The sequence below is a fragment of the Camelus dromedarius genome, chromosome 6, assembly GCF_036321535.1.
Source record: "Camelus dromedarius isolate mCamDro1 chromosome 6, mCamDro1.pat, whole genome shotgun sequence".
Taxonomy (NCBI): domain Eukaryota; kingdom Metazoa; phylum Chordata; class Mammalia; order Artiodactyla; family Camelidae; genus Camelus; species Camelus dromedarius.
Genome location: NC_087441.1, coordinates 90,642,750 through 90,669,583, shown reverse-complemented (window position 1 = coordinate 90,669,583; position 26,834 = coordinate 90,642,750). Strand labels below are relative to the sequence as shown.

The window sequence follows — 26,834 nt, the reverse complement described above, 5'->3', positions numbered from 1 at the left end:
TCCCTCCCCCAGCCCCTGACAAGCCCTAATCCTATTTCTTTCTGTGTGTCTTTCCCTACCATGGATGTTCCCTATCAATGAAATCATACAAAAGGTGGCTGTTTGTGTCTGCTCTCATATTTTAACAAGAGACTGTTTTTTTTTTTACTTGAAGTAGCATTTTGGTTATTTGAAAGGGAAACCCAGGTGGATTAAACATGAGATGTACAAAATGAAAATTTTTAGTAACTATGTGCATAATCTCGAGATAGGCACTGCTATTCTATATGTGAAACCAGAGCCAGAAGGGAGATGCTTAGCTCTTCCTGTGGCAAAACATAACCTACAAAATAAAAAATAATAATATTCAAAAGCCATGAAAGACAAACCACAACCTGGAAAAATCATTTTTCATAACCTAAAGTCAGAGAAAGGTTTCACATCCCTGTGGTCCAAAAACTTCTTGAAACACTGTGTTCTAAACAGAAACAGAACAAACACATGCAATTCCAACAAGAGGCAATGCAGGTGGCCAGTGTATATTAGAGGTGCTTGACCTCTCAAGTGAGGATGCACACAGATGTACACACTTTGGAGACAGCATTGGTCACCATCACACTGGCAGGACTTTAGCCTGGTGACAACCAGCTCTAGTGACAACATGAGGAGGCAGAGGCCACAGTAGATCCCCTGGAGGGAAGAGTGAGCAGATACTCCTCTCTGGGAGAACAGTTTGCAGGATGAATTACAGTTCCACAAGTTCACCCCTTTCCGAGTAGTGCTGATGCTTAGTGTTGATCATACTAAAATTCTTGCACAATTTTTCAAAGACGTCTTTTCAAGGATGTTCATCACAGTTCTGGTTTAACTAGTAGGAGATTGGAAGCAACACTAATGTTCATGGAGACGGGGTGGGATTCATCAGTTCCGGTTCACATGGAGGAATGATTGTTGTGCAGCTGGAAAAATGAGTGCTAGGTCTTTACCTGATGTCAAGGAAGCCCTCAGTTTGGATGCTTGTTAATCCATCATCTACATCCCAGATGCCATCTATGACCACATATGTGTCAAATCATCATAGATGTAAATGAATCTTGTGGTGTGTGAGAGACAGAGGCAGAGAGAATAAGAGAGAGAGACTGAGAGATGTTCACCAAGCCATTCATGACGGTCACTTCTGGGGGTGGGATTTGCAAATCTCTGCACTTTTCCTTTAGGCAACATTTCAAGTGTTCATAATGTATCTATATTGATGTACTAATTCTAAGGTATTTAAAGCATATGTTACTTGAGATTCATTCATATTGAATCCACAGCATAAAGTTTATTATTTTTATTTTAAAGTATTTGTTACAAGTACAATCAGCATTTATGAGAGTAAAATGATAAATTCTAAAGAATTAAGAATCAGATAAAGAACAAAACCTTTTGGTGACTCAGACACAGGCCAGCTAGTTGGCAGCAAATGGCAGGGTGGGACAGGTTTCTCTAGAAGGTTGTGTATGTTCTGAATCAGCATCCAATAGAGGCAAGGAAAAATTACAAGACATGTACGCTGGAAACTACAACAGCTTGTTGAGAGTAATTAAGAAAGACCTAGCCCTATTTTAAAATTTGAAGGAGCCAAAGTGACAGAGTAGACAGACTCACAGCTTGACCTCTCCCACAAATACACAAAGAATTACATCTACAAAAACATTGAATTGCACAGAAACCTCCTGAACTCTGGCACAGTGTCTCTCATTTTGAAATACAGGAAGATTCTCACAAAATATGGTAAGGAATAAAAAGAAGAAAGACAAATTCAGTGCAGGACTGATCCTGCAGGGAAAAAGTAGCATAGGAAGAAAGGCACCCTCACACTGGGACACAACCTCTCTAGCTGGGAGATCAGCTAGGAAAGAAGCAGAGCTTCCAAGGTTTGGAGGAGACAGTGGCAACTGCATGGCAGGCAGAACTGGGGAATACTGACACAGAGGGTCCCTGTGATGACCAGCCCTAGACATGAACTAGCAGGGATGAGCCAGGACTGGGTACTGGAGTCAGTGAAGAGCCCAGGCAGAGGGCTGGGTCACACTGCAGAGAGGCAGCATCAGGAAACTAGAGGGCAGTGTGAGCTCTGGCTGTGTGTGTGTGTGTGTGTGGAACAGAACAGACTGAAACTCTCATAAAAAAGCACCAATGTTGGTATAATGGGGGAGGAATGACGCATGGCTGTGCCAAAGTCACTTTCTCCACTTGGCTCCATTGTTGGTGTGTTCTCATGAGAAGAGAAATGGGGCTTGGTCATAGCCAACACTGCTGCACAAAGGCAGAGCTGAATGTTGAATCCATATCCTGTGCCATTGCAACTTCACAGGCGGGACTGAGATTTCTTTACAGCCCCAGGCAGAGAGGGTGGATTTGTTCTCTCTGGTCACTTTGTGGATCCACACCTCTGGGACTTACAGGCAGTGAGTGGAGTTCTGACTCAAGAAGGGTGGCCAGTGAGGGTATTTACAACGGGGTGGTGTATGGTTCCATATGTGGATGCGGGATTGGGGTTTGAGCTGAACCTGTAGTGGACCACAAATTCATGTGTGTGACTACACACTTGCTAAGGCAGGTCCAAGGGACTGACACTGCTGGATCTGCACTGATGTTTCCTGGGGCTCAGAACCTGAGGGGCACCAGAGTAGGTGGCTGACATTCCCAAAGCTAAAGCAGGGATAAAGCCAACATCAACAAATAGTACTTTGTAAGTCTGCATAACAAGTGACAGACAACACCACAGAGGGAACTCCCCAGTGGAAATCTCCTGCCTATTTTTCTTCACAACTGAAGTGCTCCCACCCTGCCTACTACACACCACAGCTCAGAAACGGGTCTAGAAGAAATATATAGAGCCAGAGAAATATAAGTAAATAAAGAAGCCGAGGAACCACTTTCAATTAAAAGAACAAGAGAAATCCCCTGAAAGAACAAACAGTAAAATAGACTGATAGTCTACTAAACTTCAAAAAGGGAATGATCAACACACTGAAAGAACTAAAAGAGACTATCAATAGAGACAGAAAACTTTGAAAAGAAAATTTAAACTATAAAGAAGAGCTAGTTAAAAATAGAAAATTCAACTACAGGCAATCAAAAACAGACTAGATAATGCAGAGGAATGAATAAATGACTTAGGAGACAAGATAAAAGAAATAACCCAATACAGCAGACATAAAAGCCAATAAAAACCAATTAAAGCAAGATAATATAAAGTGCGCCAGCCTATGCATAATAGTGGGTCCCAGAAGGAGAAGAAAGAGAAAAGGGGATTGAAAATATAGTTAAAGAAATCATGACTGAAAACTTTCCAAACCTTAAGAAGGAAAGAATTATCCAAGTACAGGAGGCACAGAGGGTCCCAAACAAGAAGAAACCAAACAGACCTACACCAAGACATACTATAATTGAAATGGTTAAAGTTAAAGGTAAAGAAAATATTCTAAAGGCAGTGAGAGAAAAACAAAATGTTAGTTACAAGGGAGCCCCATAAGCATTCAGCAGATTTCTCTACATAAAAACTTCTGGCCAGAAGGGAGTGGAAAGATATATTCAAAGACCTGAATGAGAAAAGGCTGCAAACTAGGATATTCTATCTAGTAAGACTCTCCTTTAGAACAGAAAGAGAGAGAAAGAATTTCACAGACAAGCAAAACTAAAAGAATTCAGCAGTACTAAATCTATGCTAAAAAAAAATTGAAAGGTCTAATCTAAATAAAACATAAACAGGAAGCTATAGAAATTAGGAAACCATAATTGGAAATGCAATAAATACAGTGAATTGCAAGGGAAAACATGAAGATATAAATAAGTCAGTAAGTCAATAAAGAAAGCAAGAAAGAAAGAGAGAATAGCAAAATCATAAAAGGTGAAAGAGGAGAGCAAGAGAATATAGATTTTGTTCCCTTTCTTTTTTTTTTTCTTCTTTCTTTTTAGGATGCACTTGAGCCTACATAACTATCAACTAAAACCAAACAGATGAAGTAAGGGGTTACCATACTTGAAAGACAAGATAACCACAAATCAGAAGTATATAAAGAGTCATAAAACCCAAAAAGAAACCAAGCTTATAGAAAAGAAATTTATCATATGACAAAAATGAAAAAAAAATTAAAAGAAAGAAACAAATAAGAAATACCAAATCAACTGGAAAACAAATTTCAAAATGGCAATAAAACCACATCTATAAAATAACTACTATAAATGTCAATGGACTAAGTGTTCCAATCAAAAGAAAAAGTGAAGGAGGAGGAAAGATGGTGGAGTGAAAAAGATGCTCAGAGCTCACCCTCTCCCACAAATTCACCAAGAGTGACATCCACAGACACACCCACCACCCAGAACACCTGCTGAACTTTGACAGAATATTGCCTTCTTCAAAAGATAAAATTTTCCACAAATCTGGTAGGAGAAAAGAAGAAAAAGGAAAATAGTTCAGGACCATTCCAATGAGGAGGGAGCTGCAAAAGAGTAATAGCATTAATACACTGGGTCTACCCAACTCCAATGGCGAGTTCAGCAAGATGGAGAGGGAACATCTGCGGCTCGGATCTGTACAGAATAGCCTTTGACTGACAGAACTAAGTTAATTGGGCACAAAGAGTCCCAATGATCCCCAGCCCTAGACGTGAACCAGCAGAGGTGGGATGGGACAGGCTGTCTGAGTCGAGCAGAGGATTCGGGCTGACTGTACAGAGGAAACCTTGGGGGACTGCAATGTTCTGTGTGCCATGGCTGGGAGAGTATACATATTAGAACAGCCTGGGTCCCCAATAAAATCCAAAAAAAAAAAAAAAGGCAAAGCAACACTGCTGGTGTGCCCTGGGGGGAAGGGGATCCGTAGCCTTTGTGTCCACAGACCCACAGTGCCATTATTGGAGACTTCTTGGGAGAAGAGTGTCAAGGCTCAGCCATAGCCACCATATTTTCTGGTTCATGGTTCCCAGGTGAAGGAGGGGTCAAAAGCTGAATCCCTACCTAGGGGCTCCACAACCTCATAGGTGGGACTGAGATTTGTTTACAGTCCCAAGCAGAGGGGACCATTACACACCGATGCCTCTCTGAATTGGCTTCTCTAAGACAAATGGACAAGAAGCAGTGTTCTGGAACAGAGCAGGGGTGAGGGCTAGTGCAGCTGTTATCTCTGAGTCCACCTATGAAGCATGGACCTAATGCGGCAGGGGAGCTACCTGCCAACTACCTTGCACAAGTGTGGTGCTGGGACCAGGCATCTGGTGGGGGTGCAGACCACCCACAAACTGATGCTGGGACACAGACCAGGAGCATGACTGGAGGGCCTCTGGAACCAGCAAGTGGAGTTTTCACAGCAGGATATGGGCAGGAGTGTGACAACCACAGGAAAAAAAGGAGCTCCTGCTCAATAGCCAGGGCAGACTCAGGCCACCAGAACACCAGCCACACCACCAACAAAGGGGATAACAGGCAAAAGGCATGGAAGGAAGACTTGGCAACCACCCATAATTAAAAACAACCTTATGACAAAATTATTAAGAGTGCATATTCTTGGAGAAAGGCCAAGATAGTGGAGTAGAAGGATACTTGTTTCTTATCCTCTCCAATAAATACACCAAGACTGACATTCACAGACACACCCATCCACTCAGAACATCTGCTGAACTTTGATAAAACATTGCCATTTTCAAGAGACAAAATGTGCCACCAATCTGGTAGGAGAAACGGAAAAAAGAAGGAAGAAATGCAAAATGGCTTGGGGTTGGTCCTTTGAAGAGGGAGCAGCAAAGGAGGGATAGTGCTGGTTGACTGGGTCTCCCCCTTTCCAACGGAGAAGTCAGCAGGATGGACAGGGAACCTCTGAGGCTCAGATGTGTACAGAACCGCCCTTGACTGACAGAATTAAGTTACATGGGCACAAAGTGTGTCAACAACCCCCAAACCTAGAAGTGAATCAGGGATGGGAAGGGACAGGCTGCTGGATCCAGGCAGATTCTGGTTGACTGTACAGAGGTAACCCTGGGGGACTACAGTGTGCTGTGGACAACTGCTTGGATTGTATACAGATCAGAACAGCCTGGGCCCCCCATAAAATAAGAAAAAAAAAATAAAGCAAAGCAACACTGCTGGCTTGCCTGAGGGAAGGGGAGATTTGTCCTTTGTCTCTGCTGACCCACAGCAACATAACTGGTGATTTCTCAGAAGAAGAGAGATGAGGCTCAGCCACAGCCATCATACCCACCCAGGCAGAGGCAGGGTTGAAACCTGAATATGTACCTGGCAGTTCTGCAGCCTCATAGGTGGGACTGAGACTTGTTTACATCCCCAGACATATAGGAAGGTTCTGTCCTGGTGCGTCTATGAACTCGCACCTCTAAGACAAATGAACAAGGAGCAGAGTTCTGGCAAAGAGCAGGGACTAGGGCTGGTGTGGCCATTTGCCTCAAGCCCACCTACAGAGTGTGGAACAGATGTGGAGTGGGGAGTAGCACTGAACAGGGGAGCAACCAACCCAACTACTGTGCAGGACTGCTGCACCTGGACATGGCATTGGGAAGGGGCACACCCTGCCCACCTACCATGCAGGAGAGCAGCACCAAGATGCAGCATTTTGAGGAGATGTGACATGTCTACCTACAGGCACTGGGAGCAGCACAGACCAAGGGTGTGACCAGAGGGTCTCTGGAACCAATGAGCTGAGTTCATGAAACAAGGCAGGGGCAGGGGCTGTGACAACCACAAAACAAATAGGAGTCCCCATTCAATAGCCAGGGTAGGCTCTGGTTAACAGGTTAACGGCCACATCCGTAACCAAAGGGATAACAGACAAAAGGCACAGAAGTAAGACTTGGCAACCACACTTATTTAAGAAAGACCTCTTGATAAAATTATTAAGGGCACACAATCTCCACGGGAACATCCTCTCTTCTTTTTCTGTTCCATTTTCTTTTACTTTTTAAATGTTACTTCTTAAATAATTTTTATATTTCTATTTTTAATCCCTTTTAAAATTTTCTTTTAAAATACTAATATTATTATCTTTCAATTTGTCCAATTTCATTTTTATCTTTGTTTTGTTCTTCTGTTATGATGATACTCTGTTCTCAAATATTTTTCTTCCTTTAATGTTTTAAAATTCATCCCAACTCAATTGTTATCTTGTTTCAATATGTTCTTCTGTTATTGATTATACTGCTTTTAAAACTAATTTCTTTGTGCTTAGTTTTATTTCTGCATCCACTTTATATAAATAAATAAACTCCTAAAGGACGACAGTAGATAACTGATACTCCATAAGCCATAGTGCCAGAGAGATATAAGCAAGATGAAGAAGCAGAGCCACCTCTCTCAATTAAAAGAACAAGATAAATCCCCTGAAAGAACAATCAATGAAATAGACATTGATAGTCTACTAGATGATTTCAAGAAAGGAGTGATCAAAGTACTGAAGAAACTAAAAGAGATTGTCTATAGAGACAGAGAATATGTCAAAAAACGAAATTGAAACTCTAAAGAGGAGCCAGTGAAAATTGGAAAACTCATTTGCTGAGATGAGAGTTGAGCTAAAGGCTGTAAAATGTAGGCTAGATAACTGAGAGGAATGAATATGTGACTTAGAAGACAGGACAACAGAACAGCTGAGAGAAAACAAATAAAAACCAATGAAAGCAATATAAGGGACCTATGGAATAACATAAAGCATGCCAACCTACTCATAATGGGGGTCCCAGAAGGAGAAGAAAGAACAAAGGGGATTGAAAAGGTATTTGAAGAAATCATGACTGAAAACTTCCCAAACCTAAAGAAGGAATCAGATATCCAAGTACAGGAAGCACAGAGCGTCCCAAACAAGGAGGTCCCAAACAGACCCACACCAAGACATATTACATTTAGGATGACCAGGGTTGAGAATAGGAAATGATTCTAAAGGCAGCAAGAGAAAAACAAAGGATGAGATACAAGGGAACCCCCATAAGATATTCAGCTGATTTCTGTACACAAACAGTACAGGCCAGAAGGGAGGGGCAAGGAATATTCAAAGTCCTGAATGAAAAAATGATGCAGCCTACGATACTTTATCCAGCAAGGCTATCCTTTAGAATAGAAGGAGAGATAAAGAACTTCACAGACAAGCAAAAACTAAAAGAATTTAGCAACACTAAACCTATGCTAAAGGAAATATTGAAAGACCTACTCTAAACAGAAAAGAAGCAGGATGGTACAAAAAGGAGAAAACCATGATTGGAAAGGTGATTGCTACAATGAATTACAACAGAATAAACATGAAATCATAAAAGAGGACATCTAAATCATTAAGGGTGGGGGAGGCGAACAAGAAAATGCACAGGTTTCTTTCTCTCTCTCTCTCTCTTTTGTTCTTGGTAGGATGAGTTTGAGCTTATATTACTATCTGTTTAAAACAAACAGATATAATAATGGGTTAATATATGTACAAAGTAGGGTAACCACAAGCCAAAAAGTTACAATAGAGTCACAAAACTAAGAAGACACCAAGATAATAAAAAGGAAAATTATCAAACCACAAAAAGAAAATGAAAGGAACAAAGAGGAAATACAAAACCAACTGCAAAACAAAGTTCAAAATATAATAAACACATATGTATCAATAATTATTATAAATGTCAATGGACTAAATGTTTTAATCAAAGGATATAGAGTGCAGAGTGGATAATAAAGCAAGTATCTACAATACACTGTATACAAGAGACCCACATTAGGGAGAAGGACACACATAGATTGAAAGTGAGAGGATTGAAAAAGATATTCCACAAAAATGGAAATGACAAGAAAGCAGGAATATCAACAGTGATTTCAAATAAAATAGACTTTAAAACAAAGATTATAAAGAAAGATTAAGAAGGACATTTTATAATGATTAAAGGAGTCATAGATGAAGATATTACACTCATTAACATATATGAACCCAACATAGGAGCACCTAAATACATAACAGATAAAAAGGGAAAATTTGATCAGAATACAGTCATGGTAGAAGACTTTAACTATCCATTAACATCACTGGACAGATCTTCCATACATAAAATTAATAAGACAACATAGAAATTAAATGATAAAATAGAACAATTTGTCTTGGTTAATATTTTCAGAACATTATATTTCCCTAAAATAGAATATACATTCTTCCCAAGCGCACGTACCACATTTTCTAGGATAGATCATATACTTTGGCACAAAAGAAGCATTAACAATTTGAAGAAGATAGAAAATATTTGAAGCAACTTTTTCTGAACACAATACCATAAAACTAGAAATTAACTACAGAAAAATAAAGGAGAAATAAATGACACCATGGAGATTAAACAACATACTACTTTAAAAAAAAAATGGGTGGATGATGAAATCAAAGAAGAAATAAAAAAACACAGTGAGACAAATGATGATGAAAACACAACCACACAGAACCTATGGGATACAGAAAAGGCAGTGCTTAGAGGGAAGTTTATAGCGAGAGAATCAGGTCTACCTCAAAAAAGAGGAAAAAGTGCAATAAACAATCAAACTTACCACATAAAAGAATTAGAAAAAGAAGAGCAAAAAATAACAAAAGTAAGCAGAAGGAAGGAAATAATAAAGATCAGGGAGGAAATAAATAAAATAGAGATATTAGAAACATTTGAAAAAATCAAGCCAAGAGATGGTTTCTTGAAAAAGTGAACACAATTGACAAAATTATGCTGTATGCTGGAAATTGACACAACAATGCAAACTGACTATAACTCAATAAAATAAAAATTAAAAAATAAATATATTAACAAAAGAAAAAAGAAAAGGTAGTTTCTACTCACCAGACTGGAGGAGGGGACTGCACCCCATGCAGGGTCACACACCATGGGAAAGCCTGGGGTCAGGATCGGAGGAGCAGGGTGCTGTGGACAGGATCTGTCACAGGGTTTCTGCAGGAGGGGAGGGTGAGGCATGTGAGCAGGCTGAGGACTGGCCATTTGAGTAAGTTCATGGGCTCTAGGGTGGAGGGGCTCCCCCAAGTGTCTGGACTTGACTCTGGGTGAGTTGGGCAGGTGGACAGTGGCTCAGTGTGAGTCCAAGTCCAGTGGAGGAGGTAGTGCGTTAGATCTAGAAGGACTCCTTCTGGGGTGGGAGGGCCCACAAGGGAGGCAGGAGGCCAAGTCCAGGTGACTGAGAACAGGGTGTGTCTTGCATAGGCCTGCAGGGCAGACAAAAGCATCCAGTCTACAGAAGGTGGAAACACGGTCCATACAAGGGCTCAGCTCAGATGTCACCCCCTCAGAGGAGCCTTCCCTGCCTGCACAGTCTACAGGGACAGCCTCCTCCACGCACATCTCCCCAGCAGACACCTTCTCCATTTCCTGCATAGCATTCGGACCCGGGCCCCTGCTCCACGCCCAGCCATGTTTCCGCTGCCCTGAGGAAAAGCCCTCACAGGAGCCATCAAGCCCTGCAAGACCTGGGCCCCAACTCTCTGTCTCTTCTGCCACCACTGTCTCCACCTGGCCCTCTTCTCCTCCACTCCTGCACTCCTGACTTCCCCCAGCCCTGTGTGCTCTCCAGAGCACGTGTCCCTCCTAACATGCTGTGTGTGCTCACTGTGTCTCATCCACTGCATGCCTCCCACCCAGGTCAGTATCCAGTGCACAGTAGGGCTCAGTAAGTAGAGAATGAATGACTCTTACCATCACTGCTGGAAGACTTTTGTCTGTGGCCTACAGTGATCACACACTCATCACACATTCGCTGACGTCCTACTGTGTGTTGGGCGGGTTCCAGATGCCGGGCACAGCAGGTAGTGAAGCAGGCAGGTCTCCATTCTCATGCAGCAGACAGCCTGGTGGGGGACACAGAGAAAATTAAGTAAAATATGCACAGTGTCCGGAGGTGATATGTTCCATGGAGAAAAATAAGGTCAGGGAGGACATTTGAGCAGATACCTGGAGGTGTTTAAGAAGCAGGCAGAGAGAGATCCTGGCTGAAAGAGCAGCCAGCGCAAAGGCCCTGAGGCCACAGTGGGATGCGCATGGAGGGTCTTAGTTATCCGTGTGAGTTCTTAGTCCTGCCGTGAGTATGTATGTTGCTTTTATTTGTAAACCTTGATTTCAACTTTATAGCAAATTAACCTGCATCATCAATCTGCATAATTTAGCCAATTCTGTTTCAGGTGTTGTGGGCACAATGGCGGGCTAGTTACTTGGGTTGGTAAAGAATTACCAGCGTCTGAGAAGGGTTTAGGAAAGTTTAATAGGGACACTGCTATAGGCAACATCAGGCCACACAGGCAAGAGGTGCCTACACGAGGGCCAAGGTTGAGTTTGTGGGGTCTGTTATTGGGGGGGGTGCTGTGCACACAAGGAGGAGGGGGCTGCATGATCAATTCTTGCACAGGTACCTGGTTGGTTGTGAGATCTGACAGGGGCTTCTCTGAACAACAGGCTTTACCACTTTAATAAGGGCAGGTTGTGAGGCCTCTCTTCCTAGGGCAATGAGTTTTAATAGGGTAAACACACAGCAAGAGAAGATGTTTTATAGCTTGTGGAAATGCAGGTGTCCTGCAGTGGGGAGTGGGAGGTAAGGTGCCACTGGGCTCTAGGCACACAGAGAGCCCAGGGGTGAGGGTGTATGACTCTAAAGAGTGACAGCTGGTTTCACACCAGGGACTTTATATGGAAACAGGAGACTCTAGGTTCCCAGCACGTGTCTACTCAGTGAGCTCCCTAAGTCTAGCTCTGTCAGGCACCATGTGAAATGAACATGAAGGTCCCCACCCTGAGGACCCCAATGAATTAACATCTTGACATCCTCAAGCCCCTTACCCTGCACCACCGCCCCACCTCATCTGGGTCTCAGGCTCTGACCCTGACATCAGTGGCACCTTTGTTCCCTATATCCAGCTCCTCTGGACGTCTCTGTGATGAGCTGTTCCATGTCAGCGAGCCCCAAACTGAGCTCTGCCTTTACCCCATGAATGCTTCCTCCCTGTGAAGCCCCTTGAGAAGGAGCCACCACTAGCAGGATCCTTCAGCCCTGAGTCTCTGCCTTCCCCACCCCTCCGATTTCCCCCAGCCCATGATCCCCTTTGGAGGTCCCTATTATCCTCTCCCTCCCACTTCAGTCTTGGGCTGCACACCAAATCCCTCTTCACAATCTCCCACAAGACAGGTCCAGGTCCACTTGGGGACACTGAGGTGACACAGGTGGGTGTTGCTGGGAATGAAGAGCAGGATCCTGAAGCAGAGGAGAGGCAAGGGCTCCCAATCCACCAGAACACAGGCTAAAGTGGGGGCAAGACACCCATAAAGGGTGAGGCAGGCATCACACTGCAGCCCCGCCCTCTGTTCCCCCAGGGTGCCCTGTGTTTCCTGCTTTGGCCTGGGGGACTTCCCCCCTCACTCTCTGTTAGAGGGGTGCCCATTCATTCATTCACACCCTCATTCACCATGTACATGGGTCCTGCTCACTGCCAGGCCTCAGCTGGATGACAGCTCATCCGTGGGGACACAGCTCAGATCTCACTTCCTCCATGAAGCACTTCTGGATTCCCACCCCTCCTGAAGTTCCTCTGGCCTCAGTTGGGACCACTAGGGCTGAGACCACACTCTGATTACCTCCCAAGTCTGTGATCTCTGTGAAAGCCCTGGGCTCAATGTGGAAAGAGACTCAGAAAAATGGGGCCAAAAGGGGCTAAGAAAAATGTTACTAGTTCTCTATTACAGAGAAGGGCACTGAGCAGAGAGAGGGCAGTGTCCAACCAAAGCCACAGAGGAGGGTCTCAGTGAGCCCTCCCATTGCCCTGTTACTAGTTCTCTGTTACATATGAGGACACTGAGCCACAGAGAGGGAGCAGAGCCCTGCTATAGCCTTGGCCCCACAGCCTGTGTACTTTATGACTAGCTCCATGCTGCCAGCAGGGGTATGGGCCTGGAATGGAGGTTGAAAGCAGCCTGACCCCCAGGACCCCTTCATACACAAAGTCAGTCTCAGGAAACACCCCTCAAGACCTACTCTACACCCCTGGGATTGGGACCTGATTGCTGTTCCTGGAAGCTGGCTGGGCTTCCCTGTGAATTGGCCCAGGAGATGCTTGGGACAGACACAGGGCCCCTGAGGCTCCCTGTCCCCAGATGAGCAGCTCTGGTCCCCTTGACTGTCCCTGGCAGAGGCCTGATGACATAAGGTGTTGGCCGGGTAGCCAGCTGTGGAGATGAGGAAATGGGAGCAAAATGCATGTACATGCAGAGGTCCAGGTATTCACTCAACAATCATTGATTCAGGCCTTGCTGTGTGGCTGGCCTGGGCCCAGGCCTGGGTGTCCAATAGTGAATACAGTCAACCCCTTGAGCCTTCTGGGAAAGCAGTGCTCAGAGAAACGGGCCCTCAGTGCCCCCATCCTGCTCCCCTTGAACAATCACACTGAGATGAGGCTGCAGCCATGGGTCCCAGTGGAGGGTGAAGGGAGGAAGGAAACCCAGAGTGGGCACTGACCATGAGCCTGGACACTGGAACCAGATGGCCTGGGCTCTGTAATCTGGGGTGGTCACCTCCCCTGTTCTCTCTGTGCCTCAGTTACTTCTTCTGCAGAAATGGTTGATAACGCCTGTCCCTGCCCCACAGATTTTCATGAGGAGTCAGTGATCTTCTCTTATGCGTGTAGGACAGTGCCTGGCTATGGGTCAGGATCCTGCTCACCTCACAATAGTCTGTCCCACTTTAAAGATGAGAAAGCCAAGGCTAAGGGGGTTATGAGACCAGCCTGGGCTAGCCCCCTTCTCATGCTCTGCTGTCCAGGTCTCCTGCTTTTACATCATCCCTCTGCCCCCATATCCACACAGCAAGGTAGGTGCTGAGAATCTGAGCAAATCAGAGTATGAATGGAGGCACACCCTCTCCCCAACTTGGGCTCTTGGGCGGTGGGCAGGATGGGGATATCGGGCTCCCCCAGACTGTCCAGGAGGCCCAGCATGTCCGTCACCTCATTTCCACTCAACACGGAGTAGGTGTGTGTCCAAGGGCCAGAGGGCGATGGAGTAACCCAGGGTGGGTGGATGCTAGGTAGGTGTGGGAGGCACAGAGTGGCCCCTGGAAGACAGTGTCCAGGCAGCCAAGGTGTAGGGAATGAGGGTGCCCAGAAGGGGCAGAGGACAGAGTCCAGCCTGGACACCACCCCCTGCTGGACCCTGATCTGGGGTGAGAATTGGGACAAGCCAGGGCCCCGCTAGGACTCCTCATCCAGCAAAGAGGTGAGGAAAAGTTAAGTAGACAATGGAGGCTGACCCCACCATGTTCCCTGTGTGAGGGCGCTGCTTCCAGGATCCTGGAGTTTCCTTAGACCTTTGTGAAGTGGCTGCTGTTTCCAGCCCCATGTGGGCAGAAGGACTGAGGCAGGGAGGACAGAGTGACTCAGGACAGAGCTAGGATTCATCCAAGAGTGTGTGCTGGGCCTCTCGCTGAGAGCAGCCTCTGGGCATCATGGACTCAGGAAGTGTCTTGTCCTACCTCTTAAGGCTCCTGGCATGTTAGGCAGGAAAGGTCCCAGCGCCCATACCTGGGCCTCTCTGGGTGATGCTGACATGTGGGATCATGATGGTCCTGGGAAAGGAGAGAGAATGTAGGCTGGGCGTCAGGTCTGCATCAGACCCTAATGATGCCCCTAATGTTGTGTGACCTGGAAACTCCCTGACCTCTCTGTGCCTGGCTTTCCAGCTCTGACTCAGAGGACTGCTGTGCTTGGCACACAGTAGGACCTCAATCAGAGGAAAAAGCCAGCCCTTCCCCAGGAACCTCTCCTCTTACATGCCCAAAGCTAAGCCCATGTGCCACACATCACCAGAGCTGATACTTGACAAACAGGGCAAGTGAAATCCAGCAACCCCTCCCTCCTGCCTGAGGCCCTTCCCTCCTCAGTGACAGTGGCTCAGAGCAGGTCTCTGCATCCCAGAAGTCTGAACTGATCCTTGTGACCTGGAGGAGTCCCTGTTCCACACAACTTTGTTTCCAGGTCCTTCCAACAAGACACAAGAGCACCTGGTAAGTCTCTTAGCTGCAAGGTCCTCCCTTTGCAAATTCCCCCATCACATCCGGGCTAGAAGATGTGAGTTCCAGGGCACATGACCATCCAAATGATGACTTCAGGGAAACATCCCTGCCCACACTGCACTCTTCAGAGCCCACCTTCTAAAAGAAGGGGTAGTGACCCACGGTTGTGCAGTTTTATCACAACACAGCCCTCACCCACCCACCATTGGAAACATGTGAGAAGCAGAGATTCCCAAGTGCCTGGACCCCTGTCATCCAGAAAGCAGAGGTTAGGGTAACAGACAGAAGGGGAGAAAGTACTTTCATACTATATATCTGATAAGGGGTTAACACCCAAAACTTATAAATAACTCTTACAATTCAACAGCAAAAAAACAAGCAATCTGATTTAAAAAGTGGGCAGAGGAACTGAATAGACATTTTTCCAAAGAAGACACACAGATGTCTAACAGGTACATGAAAAGGTGCTCAACATCACTCACCATCAGGGAAATGCAAATCAAAACCACAATGAGATATCCCCTCCCACCTGTCAGGGTGGGTGTCATCAAAATACAAGAGATAACAAGTGATGGTGGTGGTGTGAAGAAAAGGGAAACTTCTGCAATGTTGGTGGGAATGTAAATTGGTGCCATCACTCTGGAAAAGAGTAAGAAGACTCCCCCAAAATTTAAAATTAGAACTTCCGTATGATCCAGCAAGTCCTCTGCTGGGAATATATCCAAAGGAAATGAAATCACTATGTCAATGAGACAACTGCACCCTCACGTTCACTGTATCATAATTTACAATAACCAAGATATGTAAACAACCTAAGTGTCCATCAACAGATGAATGGATACAGAAAACGTGACGCATATATATGTATATATAATGGAATCTTATTCAGACATTAAAAAAATGAAATCCTGCCATTTGTGACAACTTGGATGGACCTTCAGGGTATTATGCTAAGTGAAATAAATAAGACAGAGAAAGACAAATACCTATGATCTCATTTATATGTGGAATCTACAAAATAAACCGAAACCCATAGAAACAGAGATCAGGTTGGTGGTTGCCAGAGGTGAGTCAGGGGGTGATTGAAATTCGGGAAGATAATCAAAATGTACAAACTTCCAGTTAGAAGATAAACAAGTCCTGGGGACATAATGTACTGCAAGGTGACTGTAGTTAACAATACTGCGCTGTGAATTTGATAGTTGTTAAGAGAGTACCTCTTAAAATTTCTGATCACAAGGAAAATAGTGTGTGACTATGGGTGATGAAAGACGTCAAGTAAACTTAATGCAGTGATCATTTCACAATATGCACATGTAACAAGTCATTATGCTGCACACCTAAAGCCAACAAAGTTATGTGACAATTGTATCTCAGGAATACTTATCCCAGGAAGTGGGGGTGCGAGCCTGGATTACCTACTGCAGGAGCTGCCTTTGCCCTCCAACAGCAGAGGGTGGTAGTTGTGACAGGGACTGTAGGTCCCTCAAAGCCTAGAATGTTTACTGTCTGGACCTTCACAGGGAGAGTGTGCAGACCCTGCCCTGGAAGACGGTGGTCATGGCAGCAACAACGGCCTGCCTGTGTGCAGGCTCAGCCCAGACAGCTCCTGTGCTCTGCTGTCACCGCATTTACTTCCTTCCACACCCTCAGAGGGAGAGGCTTCAATGTTCCGATTTTACACATGAGAAAACTGAGGCTCATTTGCTTTGAATTATTGACCAAGTGGTGGGGGAAGCTTTGAACCTCAGTGTTCTGATTTCAAAGCCACATCTCAGTCCTGATTTTTAGAAGGTGGAGGTCCAGGCACTGGGGACCCTCCACCTTCCTCACTTGTAGTCTTACTCTAGGGCTGCCATCCCCGAGGTGTCTGGGTGAACACATTTAATCCGCTTACTCTGCACCAGCTGAGCCCTTGGCTGCCAGTCTGTTGTCGCTGCCTGACACCAGCTGAGTTTTACAAGTGAAACATCACCCCCTGCCAGCCCACCTGCCCTGCCATGTGGGGCAGACCACTCCTAGCCTGGTCATTCTAAACCCTTAGCTCACACATTTGCACAACTGCATCGAAAGGGCCCTACTCCCTGTGTGGAGGTATCGACAAAGGGAAGGGAGGGGAGTTTTGGGTGGCCCCTTACTCTGAACGTGACACATGACAGGGACATATTCATGTCCATAATGGCACTCAATTTGAAGCTAAGAACATGGTCACAGCGAGGGGTAAAAGCTGAGAGGCTACAAGGCTGCTGAGAAAGGGGCTTGACTATTGAATTGTAAATGTGTAATTTAATTTAAAAATTAGCCCCCTGGGTGATAAGAATTTGCCCCTAAGGCCAGAATTGGCCACCTGACACCTGGGAACCCCTCAATTCCAGGATGTAATCATCTGAGCATGGAGGGGGCTTAAATTGGGGTGCTGTCCTCTCAGTCATGGTGCACCTGCCCACGTATGCACCCATGAATTGCAGTTCTCACACATCAAGGCACCTCTCATGCCCTGCCAAGGAGGTCCAGGTCATAAGGAAGGGATGACAGACTGTGAGGTCACACGTGTGCCCCTGCAGTGGTGAATGTTGTATAGGGAAGAGCCACCCCCCACTCTCACCTCCAGGAGGGGTGCTGGAGGGAGCAGGACTCCTGAGCCCCTAGGCTTAGCAAGCATCCTGGCTGAGGGTGGGGAGGCTGTCCACTCTGAAGTCATAGGTCAGATGGTAGATTGGGGTCCCACCCCCACAGCTCACCAGTGAGACCGTCTAGTCTGTTTTCTCTGTAAACTGGAACCCAGTCACCCTCACCCTCAGAAGTGGGGGCAGCCTGTGTAAATTAAAACACAAAGCCCTGGGCTGTTTCAGGTGCCCGGGGGTGTCCAGCCCCTCTAGGCCGGGCAGGTGGGAGAGGAGATGTATGAGTTAGCAGGTGTGAGAGCAGAGCTGAGACTTGGCTGAGTGCATGCACTCTAATATCCAGGAACTGCGAGCTACCACTAGCAAATCTGTTCACTGAGGCCATGTGTACTCTCCCTTGTCATTTATAATCCCCTGTTTGAACAGAGGCCTCTGGAGTCTACTAGCCACATTGTTGCCTGTCACCACACTGTTGCCGTTCCAGGGTCTCCATTTAGCCAGCTTGAAGGAATAGTCAATCTTTTTCTTAAAACCAGTGACAGAAAACCAAAGTGGCTTAAAGAAGCAAATAGGGCAAGAGAGAATGACTTACCTAACTGAGACATCCACAGGGAGATAGCTTCAGGCAGGGCTGTACCTGGTGCTCAGTGACATCAGCAGAAGTCATCCTTCCCCACCTCTGGGCTCTGCCACTGGTGTCATCTTCACATGGCTCTGCCTTTATGAGAGCAAGATAGTCACCAACTGCCACAGGCTGACATCATCACCCCTCAACTCCCAACTGAAATAGAACTTCTCTGCTCCCAGGATTCCAGTAACTAGGCCTGACCTCCGTGGAGCCTGATTGGGCTGGTGCCCAGCCCTGAGACAATCACAGTGGCCAGGGAGGATGGAAAATCCTGATTGGCCAGATCAAGGCCATGTGACCATCCTCTCCAGGAAACCTGTGAGCTGTTTACCTGTTTTCAGGTTGGGAGAGTGTGATGTCTCCCAGAGGATCCTGCTACTAGTACAACCTGCAGGTGGCACAATGAGCTGAAATGAGCCTGTCTGCTTGGTGACAAGTGACAGGTCACTTAGTGGTTCCCTGCTCCAGGGAGGGAGGCATGTCCAAACAGTATTGGGGCTTCAGAGCCAGAATGTAGTAGAAAAGCCTCCCAGTCTCCCAAAAGGTGGGAAAGTGAGCAGTGACACTGGAAAGGCACTCCTCTCTGTGGCCCTTGGCTTTCTCCTTGTTACAGTGGAGAGTGCAGTGTTGCCCCTGACAGCCCACTTCCCTGCTGGGAGGCCTTTGCAAAAGGTGGAGAGTGCTTGGAAAAGCCCACTTATTCTGAGGAACTGTTATTGCTCCTGGTGGCATTATTATTTTCATGTCACTTGTGAGGTGGGCCCTGAGGGGTCCCTGATCTGGGGGCACAGACACCCACAGAAACTTGGCCCAGTATTGCTGTTCATTCAACAATGACTTACCGAGCACCTACTGTGTGTCAGATTCCCAGGGTAGAGCAGTGGTGTTGACAGCAAAAGCCCCTGCCTCACCTCATCTCTGAATCCCAGGTGGGGTCACCAGAATGGGAGTTCAGGAAGCAGAGGACATGGCCGAAGCCTTGTGGGAACCCCTGGGTTTTTCTCTGTGCTGAGGGCACTAGCAGCACACCGATTGTGGGACTCAGTACCCACAGGACCTAGCATTGATAGTTAAAGGAGAGAGGCATTTCTACAAGCCCATCCTCACTAACCCCAGGCTCTGGAGGGCAGCTCCAGTCTGCTCAACCTCAGGGGGCATCTTCCACCATCCTGATCACCCTCTGGTATTACTCCCCGCTCAGATACACTTTTCCCTGTGGCAGCTACACTCAGAATATGTGTTTGTTTCTCTCCCATGTGGTTAAGTGGACTTCAGACACATGATAGTGATGGAGTGGCTAAGCCTCTGGGCAGATTGCTGGGTGACTCGCGGAAATTGCTGCACATGGTGAGCTCCCTTCTGCCAACCAATGGGCCAGGCCCCACCACTGTTCTGTCTGTTCTACCTCACTTAATCTGCACAGACACTCTGTGCAGGACATCCTGTTATCCCCCATCTCTGATGACCTTGGGTGGACAAAGCTTGGGTTTGAGAAAGTTGCCCAGGTCACATTGTTGACAAGTGGGGAGCTGGGGATTTGCACCCTGGTCCCAGGAATCTGGATCATGGAAAGGCCTGGGTGGGGCAGCTTATTGCCAAGGGAAGTCCTGCCCAAGCCTCTCCCATGAGAGCCCACCCAACAGCACATCTAGCAGAGTCAGCATTTCCTGGACCAGATGGACAGAACCTCAAAACTTCTTTGCAAACAGATTGTTTCCATGTTCTTTTGCAAACACAGAAAGGCCACAGGCCAGGGAAGGATAAGGCCAAGAGTGTTTTCACTGGGGAGAGTGAAGGACAAGTGTGAAGACACACAGCACTCCCAGCAGCCTTCTCGGCAGAGCCTGCCACTGGGTGAGCAGCTACCATGACTACCTATCATAACACTGTGAGGTTCATGCCTGTACAACCCTGCCTGTGAGAAGAGCAAAGTGAAGCTCAGAGAGGTGTGGGGACACTCCAAAGACAAACAGATAAGGTGGGATCATCACCACCATGCTGTGCTGGGACAGGCAGTCACCTGTCACACTGCTCATGCATGGCCTGCTGGGAGTAGTGAAGGCCTGATAGGAGCACAGGAACACTGTGGTGAAGGTGATGTTTCTACCTGGGACAGCTGGTACTGGGGGCTCTAGCTGATTCTTCATTGTGCCTGCTTTGAGTGTCAGAATGTTGCAGCCTCATGTAGGGGAAGGGCTGTCTCCTTTCCACACCGGTGCACAAGGAAGAGCATGCACACACTGGCATCACCATAGACCACCGGCAGGATCAGGATCTGGAGCTCAGAGCAGAAACTGCCAACACCAGGAACTGGTGCAAGAGGAGGACCTGAGTGCCCCCTGAAACATTTCTAATTTTAAAAACATAATTAGGGGGAAGTGATAAACAGTTGATCCCTTCAAAATATTCTGTTTTCCAAGGAACAATAGCACCTCAGCATTGTAAGACGATTAACTCAGTCATCAATAACCATCACTATAGGTATGAGAAAACAGTGTTAGGAGTTACAAAAGGGTCTCAAGATCATGCAGGTCAGAACTGAGAACCGTCCAAAGCATGTGCTGCATGATAGCCTCTCTAAGCTACCTGAGGCTTGGTCTGCTCCTGACACAGGGCAGATGGTTCTGAGAAAACCACACTCCTCAGGGGACCCCAGGGAATTGAGAGAGTTGAGTTTGGGTTCCTGATCATCTTCTAAGTCTGGAATTTTGAGATTCTTCTGCACCTGTCCTTCCTCCAGAACAGAATCTGACTCAGGCGGGATTCCAAAGACTGAGGCATGTGCCAGGCAAGAGAGCAGGCATGGCTGGATGAGCGCATCGCCAGTGCCATCAACAAAGAGGCCAGGGCACTGAGATTTCCGGTGATTTAGCATCCTGGCTGGGAGGGGTCATGTGTTCTACAGGGAGTTCTGAGTATCCTGCACCGCCCTCGAGGACCTGCAGGGGGCGCGCGAAGCCAGCGTGTCTTAGGTGGCGGTGCGCATGCGCAGATCGCGTAAGCAGCCAGCGTCTTCCCTGGGGGCGGAGCTTGTTTTCCTCAGGACTGAGCGGGCGGCGCCATGGAGGCTCCAGGACAGCGCTGCCTGCGTGTCCGCGGGAGGAGGACGCTCCCCGCCCGCTGTCTGAACTTACGCCGGTTTCCCACTGCCTGCGCCCGCTTCCTGCCGGGGTGTGTGTGGACCTGACCGAGCTGGGGCCCCGGCCGGCTGGGCAGGAGGGGACGGGTGCGCTGGCGGGCCCGCTTCGACTATTCTCCTCGCCCGCAGGGAGCGGGTGAGTGTCCTCGTCCCTGGTCCTTACCGCCCGGGTCCCCCTCCCCCGTGTGAACAGGGGTGTGTACACCGCGCGGGTCAGGAGCAGGGACGCAGGTGTAATGGGAAAGGGGCTGAGAAAGTTCTGAAAGAGTTAAAGAGAAGTGTGTAAATCACATTATGTTAATTTTTATATTTTAAGTGTGTCAAAGTCAGAGTTTATCGTGCTTTTACTTTCTTGTCTTTAAAGGCATGCAATCATTTATTTTATACTTAAAATATGCTTCTCAGTTTATCTCGTTTTCAAGTCAAAATACTGCCATGGTTGACATTTTCTCATAATATAGTGACAATCTTCAACATGTGTGAATATAAACTCATCGAAAAAATCTTGCACCATTCCATGGTGAGTAGTCTTGTTAAAAATAATATCCGGGCCATTACTAAATTATTACAAAAATATAAATTTTTTGAATCACTTTTAGAAGTTCCACACACAGTGGTATTTTTAAAACACCAACCACTGCATAGTGCTTAAGACCATTTAAGATGAAATATATTCAAACCTAAAACTTTAGAATACTCAAAAGGCAGGATAATGGCTGTTTTTTCATTGCAATTACATTTTTTCTTCGTAAGTGCAAAATACGAAGGTATTCAGCTAAATTTTGTATATCTTTATTCAAAAGGTGAAATTAGAATATAATCTCATTTTTTATTTTAAGGCTATATTTCCCATAAAAATTGGTATTTTTATCTGTAGGATCTTAATTGTCCATTCATTTGTTTTTTCTTTTGGTTTATTTTCTTTAACAGAGAGTGCATTTTTGTGTCTTGTTAAGAGTTTTTAATTCTCCTAACTTATTCCAAGAGACTTTCTCACACTGATAGTAAATAAGGGGAGAGGCCTTATAGTAACTGTGCATCTTTTCATGTAGTCAGGATTTTTTTTTTTTTGGATGACTTTTTTTTTACAACTTCCACTTGGTTCACAATATTCCCATTATGACAACTCAATAAAAAATTGTAATCTATTTACACCAAGATACTTATGTCAGCACAGTGCTTTTGCTGATATGATTTTACATTAGATTATATTTTATTTGATTTACATATATACTAATACATATTTTACATATGTACACACATATATGAATATCTCCTAAATGCCATTAATTTGCATGGGGTGGTAGCTGGTAACATGTGATCTTTCTGACCATTGGTTACTCTTATGTGTGTCTAACGTACTTCTTAGAACAGATACTAGAACATCACACCTCTCATTATACAGTATTTTAAAGGTTATATTTTATTTTACTTACTTTTAAACATTTTTTATTGAGTAATAGTCATTTTACAATGTTATGACAAATTCCAGTGTAGAGCACAATTTTTCATTTATACATGAACGTACATACATTCATTGTCACTTTTTTTTTTGCTGTGAGTTACCACAAGACATTGCATATATTTAAGATTCCACACATGAGTGATCTCATATGGTATTCCTCTTTCTCTTTCTGTTCTGCTCCACCTAGAATAACATTCTCCAGGAGCATCCATGTCTCTGCAAATGGCGTTATGTTGTCAGTTTTTGTGGCTGAATAGTATCCCATCATATAAATATCCCACATCTTTATCCAGTCATCTGTTGATGGACATTTTAGGTCGTTTCCATGTCTTAGCTGTTGTAAATAGTGTAGAGAAATCAGCTGAAAACCTTATGGGGGTTCCCTTGTAACTCACTCTGTTTTTCTCTTGCTTCCTTTAGGATCATTTCTTTATCCTTGACTCTGGCTATCTTGATTAGGATGTGCCTTGGTGTGGGTCTGTTTGGGTTCTTCCTGTTTGGGACCCTCTGAGCCTCCTGTGCTTGGATATGATTCCTTCTTTAGGTTTGGGAAGTTTTCAGTCATGAGTCCTTCCCAAACCTTTTCAATCCCCTTTGTTCTTTTTCCCCTTCTGGAACTCCTATTATGCATAGATTGGCACACTTTATATTACCCCATAGGTCCCGTATATTGTTTTCATTGTTTTTTATTTGTTTTTCTCTCAGCTGTTCTGATTGGGTGCTTCCTGTTGTCCTGTCTTCTAGATCACATACTTGTTCTTCTGTATTTTCTAGTCTGCTTTGCACAGCCTTTAGGTCAGCTCTCATCTCAGACAATGAGTTTACTAATTCTACTTGGTTCTTCTCTATAGTTTCTATTTCATTTTTGACATATTTTATATCCCTAAACACTATCTTTTTTAGTTCCTTCAGTACTTTGATCACTCTTTTTTTGAAACCTTGATCTAGTAGGCCATCAATGTCTATTTCCTTGATCATGCTTTCAGGGGATTTCTCATGATCTTTTAATTGGGAGTGGTTTCTCTGCTTCTTCACATTGCTCATATCTCTCTGGCAACGTGGCTTAAGGAGTATCAGTTACCTACTTAACCTGGAGATGGTGTGCCCTTAATGATTTGATCGACAGGTCTTTGTATCTTCACCCTGCTTCGCGAACTCAGCTTGCTGTTTCATAGGCCTTCTGTTGGCGCCCTCATCTGTGCTGCTCTCAGTGGCTGTTGGCTAGCAGATTGTGTCCCCTCCTAACACTAGGTCAGGAGCTGAGCTCTTACCCGGTGGGCGGGCAGGTCACTCCCCCTCCTGATGCCACAGTCAGATGCTGTGATCAGGGGGAGGCAGGTGGGCAGATCACACCCCGTCCCAGCACCGTGGTCAGGTGCTGTGTTCCTGCCAGGAAGGTGGGTGGCTGCCCACCTGCTCTCTCCTCGTGCTGGTCACTCTGCTGCTCTGTGCAGCTGCCTGCTCTGCCTCGGGTAGGCGGTCTGTAGGTGGGCTCGGGGAAGACTGCGGAACAGCCCCACCTATGCTCTGTGCCAAATCTGAGCTCCTTGTTTCTCTTGGCAGCACAAGTTCTCTGAGGTGTCAGGGTAGAAAGATCCTCTCTGCCTCGGGCTATAAACAAGTCTCAGTCCTGCCTAGGAGGTTGTGGAGCCCCCACGTGCAGATTCAGGCCTCAGCCCCGCCCCCGCCCAGGCACTATGCACAGGAGGAGATGGTAGCTGTGGCTGAGCCCTGCCTCTCTTCTTGCGAGATGTGCCAGTAATGGCACAGGTCTGAGGAGACACAGGCTACAGCACCCCTCCCACCAGGGCACATGCCTGTTTACAGTTTTGTTTACCTTCTGAGTTAAAATTTACCTAACAATGAAATGTATAAATTAGGCTTTTGAGGTTCATCCTTCTATCAGTAGTTGGTTCTTTTTTATTGTTGAGTAGTATTCCATTGTTTGAATATACTATCATTTGTTTTATCCATTCTCCTACTGATAAATACTTGGGCTTTGGATATCTTTTTTTGCAAGCAAACTTTTTTTTAAAAAATGCAAATATAGTATACATGCTTATATGTGAACACATCTTAAGTATACAGCTCAGTGATTTTTCACAAAGTAAACACATCTATGTAACCTTCATCCAGTCAAGAAACAGGACATTGCTGTTCCACTTTGGGTTTCTTCCCAGTTACTACGGCACCCCTTTGATGGACTCACCATCCTAAATTCAGCCACCATGGATTGGTTTTTTTGCTTTTGAAATTTTTGGTCCCGTACTTTCCACTCAACATTATGTAAGATTCATCCACTAGTGTTTTCTGTAAACTAGTATATTTTTTATTGCTTTAAAGTATACAACTTGTATGCATGTGCCACCACTTATGGTTATGTATTTATTGTTGACAAGTGTTTGGGTCATTTTCTATTTGGGGGTATAACAAATAGTGATTATGAGAATTTTCTGGATGTCCTTTGGTGCTCAGATGTAGAAGTTTCTGAAGGGTACACACATGGCTTACCCTTGGTAATAGGTTGTGGGTGTGTGTGTATGTGTATGTGTGTGTGTGTACATACACACACACACACACACACATATATAACTTTCATTCAAAAAGCCTATTTCCAAAGTATTTGTAAGAATTTATATTCCCACTGGCCATGTGTAAGTCCCCATTGCTTGTTGCCCTCACCAATGCTTCATATCACTTAACAACTAACTATTCTAGTGGATGTCTAATGGTGTTCCAAGTGTGGTTTTAGTACGTATTTCCATTATTACTAAAGAGGTCAGCCCCTTTTCATAGCTTATGTGGATTTTTTTGTGTGTGTGTGAAGCACCTGTTCAATTATTTTGCATATTTTAATATTGAGGTTCTGCCTTTTTCTCCACTGGTTTTTGTTCTTTATATGCCCTAGATACAAGTCTTTTGTTGGATATAGGTATAGCAAATATATTTTCCCACCGTGTGGCTTAGCTTTTCACCTTCTTAATGGTATCTCTTGATAAAAATAATTCTTAATTTTACTGAAGTCCAACTTAAAACTCTTCTTTTATGTTTCATGCTTTGTCCGGTTTAAGAACTCTTTGCCACTTCAAAGTCATTAAAATATCTCCTACACTATTTTGTAGATGCTTTATTTTGGTGGGGGTTTAGGTTATTTATTTTAATGGAGGTACTGGGAGTTGAACCCAAGACCTTATGCATGCTAAGCACACATTCCACCTGAGCTTTACCCTCCCCCAGATGCTTTGCTTTATGTTTCAAATATATTAGATTTATAGTCTATCTAAAGTTACTGTTCATGTATGGTACAGGGTTTAATTCAATGCTGTTCCATTGGTCTATATGTCTAACTTTAGGTAGTTATCACATAGACTTAATATTGTTTTATAAGTCCTTTAACATTGTTCTTTAATATCATCTTGGCTATTGTTGGCCCTTCACGCTTCTCTATGTATTTAGAATCAGCTTGTCAAGTTCTACAAAAAAACAGTAACAACAATTAACTGTTGGGGATTTTGATGTGCACATATAAATCTTTGAATCAGTTGAAGGGGAACTGACATCTTTAAAATGCTGAGCCCTCCAATCCATAAAGTTGGATTACCTCACCTATATTTATTTTTATCACTGCTGTAACAAATTATCACAAATTTTGCAGCTTAAAGCAACACAAACTTATTATTTTATGGTTCTGTAGGTCAAGTCAGGAACAGGTATCATTTGGCTAAAAATCAAGATGTCAGCAGGGCTGTATGCCCTTCTGTAGGTCAAAGGAAGAATATATTTCCTTGTCTTTTCCAGCTTCTAGAGTTCACCCACATTTCTTTTCCCATGGCCCTTCCTCTATCTTCAAAGCTAACAGCTTTACAGCTTTCTAATCCTTCTTCCAAAGTCATATCTTTCTGACCACAGCTGGGAAAGATTTTCAATTTTTAAGGACTCCTATTGTTAGAC

General features: G+C 45.1%; 2 long non-coding RNA genes across 2 annotated transcripts in view; one reads left to right on the top strand and one right to left on the bottom strand.

Annotated features, from left to right (window-relative positions):
* LOC135321558 (uncharacterized) overlaps positions 1 to 26,834 on the top strand; it is a 941,446-nt gene that overhangs the window by 768,757 nt on the left and 145,855 nt on the right. The gene's annotated exons all lie outside the window — the stretch shown is intronic.
* Positions 9,822 to 18,501, bottom strand: LOC135321620 (uncharacterized). The gene is made up of 3 exons (XR_010381492.1): positions 18,244 to 18,501; positions 10,674 to 10,825; positions 9,822 to 9,917 (listed from the first exon to the last, which is right to left on the bottom strand). It is a non-coding gene; the product is annotated as an uncharacterized LOC135321620 (long non-coding RNA).